Below are 10,632 nucleotides of genomic sequence, written 5' to 3'. Positions count from 1 at the left end.
AACACGTGAATTTTGGTGGGGTAGGGGGACATATTCAAACCATAGCAGCGGCCATCTGCAAGTCAAAGAGGAGAGGTCTCGGGGGCCATCAATCCTGCCGGCACCTTGATCTTGGACTTCCAGCCTCCAAAACTGTGAGAAAATAAATTTCTGTTGTCTAAGCCACTCAGTCTGTGGTATTTTGTTATGGCAGCCTACGTGGACTAATCCAGTCATAATTCATGGAGACTTTAGAGACCAACAGGAGTCTCTGACGCTACAGTTGATGATGAGGCTGCAGCAGATAGTCACAGTCTCCCTCCTCAGCTATGCGTTCCAAATTGCCCGCATCCTCAGCAATCCTGTTGTCCAGGTGGCTGGTCTTGCCGGGGTGATCCGGACCTCATGTCTGAAGGATCTGAGCACCCTGGTCATCAAGCCTTTATCAAGCCTTTATCAAGCTGTGGTTATTCTCCTTGTCCCTTTAGAGTCAAAGCTGGGCATGGGATTATGGGAGTCACCCCATGGATGACCTGAGTTTCAAACACATTCCTCCCTTTCCCCAGTCACTTCTGTCCTCAGGGTTTATTACCCCTGCAGTCATGAAAACTCCTTTCTTCATCTGCTGGTCTACTGGCATGAAAAGCACAAAGCAACCCAATGACAGTTGTAGCTTGAAGTTGAGTGAGATCCTCATTGAGTTCCCTAGAGAAAAGATCCTTCCCGCTCTGGGAACCAAAGACTTCTAGACTCACAGAGACTAAAGTTCTGGGAATGGAAAATTCAAAGTCTCCATGTGTGTCACTGGAAGTGATGATGAATGGGAGATACTTGTACTTGATTTCTAGACCAATGCATTTTACGTACTGAGTACCCAGCATCATAAAATAGTCCAGGGTTCAAGGTGTATATCACATCCTAAAGGATAATGCCTATGGCAGCCAGCCTGCAAGTTGGCCTCCAATTCCCCACCTCCTGATATCCACACCCTTGTGTTGTCCCCTCTCACCCTGTACCAGGGTGGTCTGTGTGACCAATAGAATATGGCAGAAGTTGTGCTATGTCATTTCTGAGATTAGGTTATAAGACTGTGGGTTCCATGTTGAGCTCTTGGATCACATACTCCAGAGAAAGCCAGCCACCATACTATTAGGACAATGCCACCTGTGGAGAGGCTCACGTGGTGAGGAAAGAGGCCTCTGGTCAATGGCCGGTGAGGAACTGAGGATGACCAACAACCACTTAAGTAAACTAGAAAGCAGTTTCAGTCAGTCGAGCCTTCAGATGAAACTGCAGCGCCAGCCAACAACTCAACTGCAACCTCATAACAGACTCAGAGCCAGAATGCCCAGTCCAGCAGCTCCCAAATTCCTGACTCAAAAAAACTATTAAATAACAAATGTTTATGATCTTAGAGTCCTGAGTTTGGGACAATTTTTCACACAGCAGTAGACAGTACCATACTGCATCCTTGCAGTGTATCATCCACAAGATGGCACCTCTTCAAGAGCCTTCCCATCATTCTACCAGGCTGGCAGCTTCCGGATGGTGTGATACATAGTCAAACCAGTGGATCTCATGATCACGTGCCCACTCCACAATGCCTTTCCTGAAATAGGTCTGTTGGTCCAAGGAGATGATGTGAGGGACCTGATGTCAGTGAATCAGATATTCTGCCAGCCCTTGTTTAGTGATGGTTGTTTAGGCTTAGCAGGTAGGAAAGGCAAACCCATTCTGAAAATATACGCCAGTCCTAGTCAGGGTGAATCAATGCCCTTTCCAGGACTGAAGGAGTCTATTGTAATCAACTTGCCACACACTGGCTGCTGGTTGAGCTGTTGAATGGATGGTAGCATAGCAGGAGGTCAGTGTTTATCTGTGGTTGACAGGTCACACACTCACTGGCAGTTACTAGATCAGCCTTGGTGTCCCCAGTCTTCCAATCTTGTTTCTTCCAGGTCCCTGACTAAACAATTAAACCATTTTCCCCAGCCCACGTGTCTATATTTTTTTTCTTTTTTTTGAGACAGCATCTCTCTGTCACCTAGGCTGAAGTACAGTGGCATAATCATGACTCACTACAGCTTCAGCTTCCTAGGCTCAAGTGATTCTCCCACCTCAGCCTCCCCAGTAGTTGGGTGTACAAGCATATACCACCACGTCTGGCTCATTTTTTATATTTTGTAGAGAGAGGGTTTTATCATGTTGCCCAGGTTGGTCTCAAACCCCTGGGCTCAAGTGATCTCCTGCCTTGGCCTGCCAAAGTGCTGGGATTATAGGTGTGAGCCACCGCACCTGGCCTATAAATCTTGCCTTCAGTTGTTTCTTTTGTCAAAGTGGATGAGCAAGTGCACAGCCTGAAGCTTTACTCCCGGGGGGATTTCCTCAGGTTGCTGTCTTTCAGGGCCACTCCTGAGGGTGTGAAACATCATCCATTTTTGGTTTCTTCCAATGTACTGAGCTGATATACTCATGAATCAAGCTTAGAATTTTTCCTTCTCTATCAGTTGATCCTGGGGAACATCTATGGTACCATGGGTGTGCACCCAGGGAGAAGCTGGGTGCAACACTAGTAGGTGACATGGAGGTCTGGGTAGCTTACTTATGCCCCCTGGACCTTCTTGAGCCGCCACTAGATCAGACACCACTTCTGCCTGATGAAGGACTGCTGTTGGTCCTGCTGACCTGATGACTTGGTGGATGACAGTGACCAGTTTCTGATGGGCAGTTCTGGCCTCATGGTTACTGATGCCCTGTGATCAGGTGCCCCTTCCTGACCAGGGCCCTGTCAGAAGCTGTTTTTCTCATGGCGTACAGTTCTCTGCTGAAGACAGTATGGCTTTGCTCCAGAAACCCAGCAGTCTGTGACTCCCTCACTGGGGCTTGCCAGAAAGTCCACATGGCATCTTCATAGATCCCAGAGAGTTTCAGTACCATGTGGGGGTCTGCCTGACTACCACATAGCTGAAGCATCAGGGCTGTTTGAACTGCAGCCTGGAGCTGATGCAGAGCCTTTTATTTCTCTGGGTCCCACTCAAAACTAGCATATAGAAGATTCTCTGTGGGGGAATAAGGGACAGAGCAGGAGTTTCAAATGCAAAGATGCTTTTAGAGTAAGCGTAAGTTCTCACGTTGCTATGAAGAAATACCCAAGACTGGGTAATTTATAAAGAAAGAAGTTTAATTGACTCATGGTTCCACACAGCTGGGGAGGCCTCAGGAAACTTACAATCATGGCAGACGGCACCTCTTCACAAGGCAGCAGGAGAGAGAATGAGTGCCCAGTGAAGGGGGAAGCCCCTTATAAAAACATCAGATCTCATGAGAACTGATTTGTTATCACAAGAACAGGATGGGGGAAACTGCTCCCATGATTCAATTATCCCACCTGGTGCCTCCCATGACCTGTGGGGATTATGGGAACTACAGAGATGAGATTTGGGTAGGGACACAGCCAAAACATATCAGTAAGGTTGCCAGGTAAAATATAGAAAGCCCAGTTATATTTAAATTTCAGGTAAATGGTGAAATTTTTTTAGTGTAAGTATGTCCCATGGAATATTTGGGACATACTTACACTAGAAATTATTTGTCATTGATTTGAAACGTAAATTTCACTGGATGTCCTGTATTTTTACTGGTAAATCTGAAAATCTGCTTTAGAAGGCAAACAGTTAATAATGTAAGACATTGGTGTCTTACATTGGTGTGCTAGTTGGGGGATATGATGAGTGCATTTATATTTAGCATCCAACTGGAGAACAATCAAGTGTTCAAAGCAAAACCTAAAAAAATAGCAGTGCATTGGATTTGGCTGGAGCTCATGAGTTTTCAACCTATGACAAATAGCTTGGGCTCCAGAGTCTGACTGCTGGGATTTGGATGCTGGATCCGCTGCTCAGAAGCTCTGTGACTTTGGGCCTTAGAGACCCCATCTCTGGGAAGATTAGATGCGATCCTTAACGGAGTTACTGCTACGTAGACGTTAGTGTTCATCCCCATGGTGGTAGCTGGGAAGTAGGTATATGTGCAACAGCTCCCTCTAGTGGCCACAGGACATACAGTGTGAGCGCTGGCGCAAGGTTAGGGGCCTGGAGAGCTTGGTTTCAGGAAATCCAGTAGCCAGGCTGGTCAGGCATTGGGGAGATGGTCCCTAAGCTCCCCGAATTCCAGTCATTCACATATCACCTCCATGACTTGTGCCATTTACAGGCCACCATTACCTTTATTTACTTAATGTTTTCCTTTTGGGTGTCTTCCTATTTTTAAAGACATCTATTATAACAGGGAACTTTACATATTTTAAGTTTCACTATCAACTTCCAGAAATACAAGATAACTGCTAAGTAGATGCAAATGGAAGAGAAAAAGGTTATTAAGTTTTCCTGGATAATGTGGTGAGAAGAAGAACTGGAGTTCAGCTCTCTCAGTCTCTCTCTCTCTCCCTCTTTCTCTCTCTCTTTCATAAGAAAGAGATTGCGGCTGCATCACGCAAAGCATTCAAGACAGGCTAGCTCCCAACTGACACACTTTCCTTGTTGCAATCAGAAGAAGGAAAGAAGAATTATAAAAGGAACAGGAACATTTCCCCTTAGTGACTTAAGGTTGTTTTATGCTCTATCTGGGAACCATCTAAAGTCATCTCACGCCTGCCAACACTGGAGGAGACACGACAGATGGCAGAGATGTCGAAACTGTGCCCCTCACCCCCGCTTCCACTAGAGTATTTCTGCTTTTATCTGGTCTGAAAAAAGCAGGAAGGAAAAATTACCATTAAATGAATAATCAAAACAAGAATACAAAACAAAAACACGGGACTATAGCCATTTGCACTTTCAAGGGAGATTGAAGAATTTACCTAAGGAGGAAAGACTCATTTATTTAAGAAAGCCTGCTCCTGGGACTTTGGCCATTAAAGGCAATGCCCAGGGTAACATCTAGAATGGAGGGGAGTATAGTTGTTTGTAATATATCCACAATTCTTTGATGCTCCCCCTTAAGAGGGAGAGCCTCATTCTCCTCTCCTTGCATGTGGGGTGGATTTACTCACTTCTAGTGAATAGGTTATGGCACAAAGTGATGGTGTGTGACTTCTGAGGTGAGGTCAAAAAGAGGTACTGCAGCTTCCTTCTTTCTATCTCTTAGATCACGTGTTTTGAGGAAGCCAGCTGCCATGTTGTGAGGACACTCAAGCAGCCCAATGCAGAGATTCTGGTGGCCAGGAACTGAGAAGTCTCCAGCCACAGCCACGTGTATGAACCCTCTTGTATTCCCTGGGGGTCTAGTCAAGCCTTTGGATGATCGTGGCAAACATCCTGACTCCAGCCTCGCAAGAGCCAGAGCCACCCAGCTAAGCAGTTTCTATATTCCTGACCCACAGAAACTGTGAGATAATACATGTTATTTTAAGTCACGAAGTTCTGGGATACTTTGTTATGTATTAGTGATAGATAACTAATACAAGCGAGAAGCTAAGGGAGCTAAGTTTAGCTTTAGCATACGTCAAGTGGTGATCTTCCTGGGCACAGAGTTTCATCTGAAGCAAAGACTCAACAGCTAAAAGCTTCCCATTTCTTACCTTGGAAGACTGAGCCCCAAAGAGGAGGATGTCATGTGCAGTGAGTTCCGCTGTTGCGCTGCTGTTCATGCTCGAGAGGGCTGTGGGATTGTGACTGGTCTTGGCTACTTTGCATTCAGGGTCACACACAGTGGGGGCAGTGTCTGGACTAGCTCCCGGTCTCTGGCTCCTATTCCACGGCCTTACCAAACGCCCAGGTTCTCAAATGTATTCACTGAAGGAGCAGGAAATCTTCCTTGCGCCCCTGCATCTGTGGACTTGGAGGTGCAGAGACCCTAAAGCAGGTTTCAGGTTTTCTTTGTTCTTCCTCATTTCACATCCATCTCCCCTTCCTGTCTACCTGCCCTGCTGGCTTCAGGCTCCAGCACCAGATGCAAAATCAACAGCCTAACAAGGACCATTTAACCCACTCCCACAGCTGTGTAAGGTCAAATCTCTACAATCAATCTCTTAGTCTATGAAGTTCTCCAAAAAGTTTATGGAAAATGCATATTATGAAGAAACTATGCCTGCATTTACAAATATTTTGCACCGAAATAAACTTGAACTAATTTATTAGAACATGTTGAACAGGATCTGGTTTGAGGCACTAAGAAGAATAAGATATCATTTCGAAAAAAAACCCAAAACCCTATCAAAGCAACATGAATCCTGCTAAAATTGAAGCAAGAATACACATCAAATTTATGGTGAAACTTGGATGTGTGACTGGTGAAATCATTGATAGCTTATGAAAAGTTTATGGAGACAATGCCCTAAAGAAATCAGCAATTTACAAATGGATGGCTTGTTTTTTTGTTTTTGTTTTTGTTTTGTTTTTGAGACAGGGTCTCACTCTGTCACCTAGGCTGGAATGCAGTGGTGCGATCTCGGCTCACCGCACACTCCACCTCCTGGGTTCAAACAATTCTTGTTACTCAGCTTTCTGTGTAGCTGGGACCACGCCCAGCTAATTTTTGTACTTTTAATAGAAACGAGGTTTCATCACATTGTCCAGGCTGGTCTCAAGCTCCTGGGCTCAAAGCGACCAACCCATCTCAGCCTCCCAAAGTGCTGGGGTTTCATCATATTGGCCAGGCTGGTCTTGAACTCCTGACCTTGGTGATCCATCCACCTCAGCCTCCCAAAGTGCTGGGATTGCAGGCATGAGTCACTGCACCTGGCCTAAATTTTCCTTTCTAACTGACCATAAAACAGACTAATCCAGGCTTCCAGTTGAGATCTGGGTTCCAGGTGGAAGGCTGGGGTGTTCTTTGGTTTTTGCTGTGGCTGTGGGATCCATGGTTACTGGGCAGAGGCCTGTGGTGGCTGCAGTGCCATGCAGGGCCTGTGATCTGTGGAGCTGGGTCCTGGGTTGACCCTTGGAAACCTGGGTGAGGTGATAGTGAGGTGGGTGAGGTGATAGTGGAGCTGCTGCCCCATGACCTGAGTCCATGACTCACTTTCCACAGCCTCCAAGGGGAGACACTGGTATGTCCATCTTTCATCTGCTTAACATTTTAAGAAACTACCATACTGTCTTTCAGGGGGGCCATACTGTTTTTCATTCCCACCAGCAATGTATGAGAGTTTCATTTGCTCTGAATTTTCACCATCATTCAGTACTGTCAGGTTTGTTTGTTTGTTTTTTGGTCATCCTAATAGGCATGTAGTAGTGTCCCAAATTTAGGGAGTTTTAAAATATTTTAGTTTTTAACTGGTTCCTAAAACTATCACTGGTTGTTTTTGTTCTGTGTCTCTTCCAATCACAAGTTAAGTTAGATTCATTTCTCAATTGCTTGCTTTTTAAAAATGGACAGATCTATAGGATAATTTTTGATCCCTTAAACCCTTAGCTTGATAGCTTATTCCTGTTTATTACTTTCGTAAGCAATATGAAAACACTATTGATCTGAATCATTTACTCTCAGGCTTCTCCCCATCTCCATTGAGAACTCTGTTGTCTTCTAATATGCTGTAGGAAAAAAACATGGGGCCAACCTGGTTTTGCTTCTTTTGCAGGTAACCCCTGCCTTGGTCTCACAAAGTGCTAGGATTGTAGGCACGAGCCACTGCACCTGACCAAGAATTTCATTTCATGCTTAGCAACCCAGCTAGGATGCTTTCTATTACAGAAGTCTGAAACTGATAGTCACATTGTATCCAGCCCATCTTTAAATCTGGCTCAGCCAACAGTGTTTTTAATCTCCACATATTTGTAAATTTACCAATTTTCCTTTTGTTATTAATTTTTAATTTCATTCCATTGTGATCAGATAACATACTTTGTATGATTCCCATCTTTTTAGAGGTATTGAAACTTGTTTTATGGTCTAACATATGTTCTCTTCTGATAGGAAAATGCTCCATGTGTACTTGGCAAGAATGTACTTTCTGCTATTGTTGGAAAAAGTGTTCTATAGATGTCTGTTAGCTCTAGGTGGTCTGTAGTGCTGTTCAAATCACCTACTTCCTGCTGATTTTCTGTCTAGTTGTTCTATCTATTATTGAAAATTGTGTGTTTAAGTTTCTTGCTATTTTTGTTGAATTTTTAATTTGTTCCTTCAATTTTGACAATTTTGATTTCATGTATTTTGGGGCCCTCTTGTTAGTTGCATACATATTTATACTTGTTACGTCTTCTTGAGGGATTGACCTCTTTATCATTATAAATGTTATTTGTATCACGTAACAGTGTTCATCTTAAAGTCTATTTTATCTGATGTTAGTATAGCCACTCCAGCTTTCTTTTGGTTACTGTTTGCATGGCATACATTTTTTTCATTCTTTTACTTTCAATTTGTTTTTATCTTTGACACTAAAATGTGTCTCTTGTAGAAAGAAAATAACTGAATTGTGTTTTTAAAATCCATTCTGCCAATCTCTGGTTTCAATTGGCGTGTTTAATCCATTTACATTTAATTAAATTACTGATAGAAAAGAATAGGATTTACTCATGGCATTTTGCTATTTGTTTTTTTATATGTTTTATGTCTTATATGTACCTCTATGCCTCAATTATTACTTCTTGTTATCTAAATAGATATTTTCTAGTGCACCATTTTAATTCTCTTGTCATTTCTTTCACCATATATTTTTAGTTATTTTCTCAGTAGTTGCCCTAGGAATTATAACTAACATAGAACAGTCTATTTCAATTAATGTGAATTTAATTTTAATAGTATATAGGAATTGTGTTCCTATATAGCTCTGTTACCCCTTTTCTTTATGCTGGTATTGCCATACAAATTACATATTTATACATTTCTGTGCTCATCAACACATCTAAGTATTGCTTTATATAGTTGTCTTTTAGTCAGATGAACAAAAAGAGTTACAAACAAAAATGCATTTATACTGTCATATATGTTTAACTATCTAGTTACTGGTACTGATGTTCTTTACTTCTTCCTTAAGATTTAAATTGTTGGCTAATACTCTTTCATTTCAGCCTGAAGGACTTCCTTTAAGTCATGTTTACTAGTGTCAGATTCTCTCAGTTTTTGTTGATGTAGGAATCCCTTAATTTTTCCTTCATTTTTGAATATTAGTTTTTATGGATACATAATTCTTTGTTGACAGTCTTTTTTTCTTTTGGAACTTTGAATGTTATTTAACTGCCTTCTTACCACCATTGTTTCCAAAAAGAAATCAACTGTCAATCTTATTGAGGCTTTAATGTACTTGACAAGTCACTTCTCTCTTGCTGCTTTTAAGATTCTTTCTGTCCTTGTCTCTTGACAGTTTGATTATTATGTGTCTAAATGTAGATCTCTTTGAGTTTATCCTACTTGGGTTTTATTGAACTTCTTGGATATGTAGATTAATGTTTTTCATAAAATTTGGGGAAATTTCAGCCACTCTTTCTTTATTTCTTTCCTTTTGTTTGGAGACAGAGTCTTGCTGTGTCACTCAGGCTGGAATACAGTGGTGTGATCTTGGCTCACTGCAACTGCTGCCTCCTGGGTTCAAGTTATTCTTATGCCTCACCCTCCCTAGTAGCTGGGACTATGGGTGTGCACCACCATGCCTGGCTATTTTTTTAGTAGAGGCAAGGTTTCACCATGTTGGCCAGACTGGTCTTGAACTACTGACCTCACGTGATCCACCCACTTAGCCTCCCAAAGTGCTGGGATTACAGGTATGAGTCACCATATCTGGCCCAGTAATTTTTTTTTTTTCCCAAATGTTCTCTCTTCATCCCCATCTCTATCTCCTCTTCTTCTGGAATTCCTATAATGTGTATGTTAGCATGCTTATTGTGGCCACAGTCTTTTGACACTCTGTTTTTATTGTCTTCGTTATAATTTTTAATTTCTGTTCCTCAGACTGTATGACCCCAATTGACTAACCTTCAAGTTTTCTTATTCTCGGGATATTGGAGAGACATCTGCACTCTCAAATTTGTTACAGCACTGTTCATAATAGCCAAAATTTAGAAGCAACCTAAGTGTCCATCAACAGATGAATGGATATTATTCACAATGGTACTTATTCACAATGGAATACTATTCATCCATAAAAAAGATGAGATCCTGTCATTTGCAACAACATGGATGAAACTAAAGGTCATTATGCCAAGTGAAGTAAGCCAGGCACAGAAAGACAAACATTGTGTATTCTCACTGATTTGTGGGATCTAAAAATCAAAACAATTAAACTCATGGACATAGAGAGCAGCAGGATGGTTACCAGAGACTGGGAAGGGTAGTGCAAGGATGGGGGCAGGTGGGGATGGTTAATGAGGACCAAAAAATAGTTAGAAAGAACGAATAAGACCCAGCATTTGATAGCACAACAGGTTGACTATAGTCAATAATAATTTAATTGTACATTTAAAAATAACTAAAAAGGTATAATTAGATTGCTTGTAACACAAAGGATAAATCCCTGAGGGGATGGATACTCCATTTTACATGATGTGGTTACTAAGCATTGCATGCCTGTATTAAAACATTCCATGGCTGGGGTTGGTGACTCATGCCTGTAATCCCAGTACTTTGGGAGGCTGAGGTGCGTGGATCACCTGAGGTCAGCTGTTTGAGACCAGCCTGGCCAACATGGTGAAACTTTGTCTCTACTAAAAATGCAAAAAA

The sequence above is a fragment of the Piliocolobus tephrosceles genome, chromosome 20 (assembly GCF_002776525.5).
Source record: "Piliocolobus tephrosceles isolate RC106 chromosome 20, ASM277652v3, whole genome shotgun sequence".
NCBI lineage: Eukaryota > Metazoa > Chordata > Mammalia > Primates > Cercopithecidae > Piliocolobus > Piliocolobus tephrosceles.
Note: the sequence above shows the minus strand (reverse complement) of the source record.